Source organism: Dama dama, chromosome 1 (assembly GCF_033118175.1).
Source record: "Dama dama isolate Ldn47 chromosome 1, ASM3311817v1, whole genome shotgun sequence".
NCBI classification, from domain to species: Eukaryota; Metazoa; Chordata; class Mammalia; order Artiodactyla; family Cervidae; genus Dama; species Dama dama.
The window spans coordinates 41,885,472-41,889,213 of record NC_083681.1 but is presented as its reverse complement, the minus strand read 5'-3'; the positions used below and the strand labels follow the sequence as shown (position 1 = coordinate 41,889,213).

Sequence of the window (3,742 nt, the reverse complement as noted above, 5' to 3'; positions counted from 1 at the left end):
GTGGGTGACTAGAGGGTGGAGAGGGTGGATGGTTTGGCCATTGTCCCATGAAGAATGGTTCAGAGATTACGAATGCTTTCAATAGAGAAGAAAAGACACACCATGTAGGGGTCAATGCATAACTGATGCTGAGAGTGAGCATCCCATCCAGTGCTGAAGGTGTCTAGGCAAGGGAGGACTGTGTGGTAGGCAACAGGTGACCCAGGGGGGCCCCCTCAGGCTTTGCATCTCAGGCAGGCATGGCGCTGTCCCTCTGTATAGTGCTGAAGCCTTTGCTGGTGATGGTCTGCGGCACAGCTGTTGTTTTGCTATTAGACTTTCTTAGCCACTGCTGCTGCCCACTGTTCTGCCTGGTTTAGTCTTAGCCCCTTTCCCCCATAACCCAGTCCCTCAGCTTGGCTTCTCTCAGCAGGCTTCCCTTCTACCTTCTTTCCTTCTTCTTTAAATCTTTGTTGCCTTACAATAACAATTTTCCTTTGTATTCCACTCCTACCATTTTTTCAGTCTGCCTGGTTTGGACACTCTGAGGATGACTGGTTTATGATCCATCCATTGGTTCATTCACTCAACAGTTATTGCAATGCTTTGTATGTGTTATGTAAGTATGCATATGTGATAAGTAATTTTTTTTTCAATTTGTTTCAATTGTTTCTTAACTGACCAGATTACAAAAATAATCCTGGTAGATACCTTAGTTCATCCTTCTAATAAGCCTGTTGATCTGGTCTTCCTTGTTGCCAGCATCTCCACCTTCTACAAAATGGGTGGTCTTTTTCTTGATTCCACCTCGTGGAGAAGACAATTTAAAGGGCCACAGGAAGTTGTTTGCTTCTTTGAAACATTTTCCAACAGTATAGATCTCATGAATCAATCCTCCATGCAGATGATTCTGTATTTCCCAAGAGATCGAGCAAGCAATGCATTACCTTTCAGGGCAATTCACTTTTTGTTGATTTTGCTATAACCACACTTGTAGATCAGTTCATTTACAGACTTCAGATTTGGGTACCCTCATGCAATGTATGGCTCCACAGTTCTCAGCATGTTAATTGATGCCTTGTTGAGCTTCACAAAGGTGCCGTTGAAGATCTGCCAGAGGAGAAGGAGCTGCAGCACCTTTTGAACCTTTTGAACCTTTGGGCTCACACTGTTGATACCTGATGACAAACGCCAATTTGGGTTCCGCGGGTACATAGAAGTTGCCGGCTTTTCGTGCCATCCTAGCCATTCAAATTTCAGCTCTGTACATCTGCCTGTGTTCCTTGTGGTGATGCTTAGCTTTTTCATAGATAAGCTTCCTCCTTGTCTTTCGAAGCATCTTTTGGGCAAACTTCTTTCTCAGGCGCTTGATCTTAAGCTCTGTGAAATTCTTTCGCTTTTTCTTAAGGGTTTCTGGCACAGCAGGAACCTTCTTTTTCTTCTCTTCTGCACCCTCCATGGTTCCAGCCGGGAAAGAGCTGTGATAAGTAATTTTATGGGCCAACTTGACTGGGCTAAATGTTGCCCAAATAGCTGGTAAAGCATTATTTCTGGGTGTGATTGTGAGAGTATCTCTGGAAGAGATTAGCATCTCAATCAGCAGACTGAGTAAAGAAGATCACTCTCTGATGAGGGTGGGCGTCACCCAATTCTCTGAGGGCCTGAATACAACATAAAGGCAGAGCAGGGGCAGATTTTCCCCCTCTGCTTGAGCTGGAACCTATCCTCTCTTCCCCTAGGATATCAACTCTGGTTTTCTGGCCTCCAGTCTAGGGTTGGGGCTTACACCACTGGTCCCTCACCCCAGCTCTCAGGCTTTGGACTCAGATTGAATTATATCACTTCCTTTTCTGGTTCTGCAGCTTGTAGACAGCAGAACATGGGGCTTCTCAACCCCCATGATCATCTGAGCCAATTCCTGTGGTAAATCTATACAAATATAAATACACAGATATAGACATAGACAGATGGTAATAGCTACAGATACAGCTCTCTCTCTCTCTCTCTCTCAGCTCTTGGTTCTGTTTCTCTGCAGAAGTCTGACTAATACAATATACAAACAGTTGTACTTTGTAAAGATAGAAGTAGGTGTTATCAGAGAAAGTTGCAAGGAGGTGGTACCTTAGATTGGATAGTCAGGGAAGATTTCTTTGAAGAATGAGTGTTTGGATCGGGGCCTGAAAAATGAGGAGTCATTCAGGTGAGTGTAGGAGCAAGAGTGAATAGCAAGGGTGAAGGGAATAGAGTGGGCAAAAGCATGAAAGAGCTTGGAGTGCTCCAGAAACTGAAGGGAAACACATCCAGTATTCCTTATTATTCGTTTGTTTTGTCACAGCATGAATGCTGGCCTCGGGGAAGGTTCTCTCTGTCCAGAAGCTCTTGTTCAAGTGGACACATGCCTAGTATGTCCTTCCCAGTGTTCCTATCTCTGCTGAGTTGCTACCTCCTCCAGGAAGCTTTCTCTGACCAGCTGTTCACACTCACTATCTCTTACCCAACCTTGTATATTCTGTGGCATCTATCACTAAATGAAATGACATTATTTATTTCATCACTTCTTGATTGATGATCATCTCCCATTCGAATGAAAATTCCAAAAATTCAAATCCTATTCTAATAAGCTGTCATATTTCCAGCACCTGGCAAACAATAGGCCCTTAATACATGTTTTGTGAATTAATGGATGATGAATGACATGCTGGAGAAACAGAACATTTGTAAGGAAATGTAATTCCATTATAATCAAGCTGCCGCAGGACAAATGCTGAAAGGGAAGAGGGAGGATGTGTTAGAGATCCACGCCAGGACATTATTACACAAGGAGGAAGATGTGTAATGAGCATATTTATTATGGGAACGTAAAGGCCAGTACTTAAGCTCCTTGCTCTTAAGTAGGCTAACATTTCTGCTCTTTGTATTATGAATTTGCTTAGCAACTCCTGTCGCCTTTATGATAAATAAATGCAGACACATTTCTGTAACAGTCATTCTTAATAATTAAGCTGCTGCCAAGCCCCCAGTGAGCACCTGGCTTGTCACTGGTCACAACAAATGCTCTGACCTACAGGCTTTCCACGGCTCTGCCTTCCAAGGGATCATGGCGGGTTGTTTAATGTTTGCACAGTTGTGAGGGGATGAAAAGGCAAGCTGACCTGCACTTGGATTATTCACAGTTCTTTGCTGAGCCTTCAAGTATTATTAGCAGTCACTCATGAATTCCCTTCTGCCTTTTCTACCATGCTTTTCTAGCTGCTGTTTATAAAACAGATATAGTCCCATTGTCAAACCTCAACACAAAACAGAGCAAAACAAAGATCCTAGCGTTGGTGAACAAAACAGGCTGGGAAGCGGATGACTTGCTGGGTGGCTGCTCAGATGTAGAGAGTAATAAGAGACAGGAATTGGGATAATGCTTGATTTATGGCTTAGGTGACTGGTGGGTGTATTGTTATCAGCTAGAGTTCAGTCAGAGAAGCAGAATCATTAAGAGCCCTGTCTCTATATATTTATGTGCTCTATCTATAGATATGCATACAGTTGTAGACATAGATACAGATATAGATTTATTATAGAGGACTGAGAGTATGCAATGTGAGAGCTGGTCTACAGTTAATGTAGGGCTGTTACATTTGTGTCTGGATGGCAGAAGTCAGGAAAGAACAGACAAGAAAAGATGCAAAGTGGGAATGCAAGACTAGAGGTGATCTATAAAGATGAGGCAGAACCTATGAAACTGGCCTAGAAACTGAATTGATCTCCCATC

General features: G+C 43.2%; 1 pseudogene; it reads right to left on the bottom strand.

Annotated features, from left to right (window-relative positions):
* Nucleotides 1-644: 644 nt before the first annotated feature.
* Nucleotides 645-1,456, bottom strand: LOC133048507 (large ribosomal subunit protein uL30-like; annotated as a pseudogene).
* Nucleotides 1,457-3,742: the final 2,286 nt, after the last annotated feature.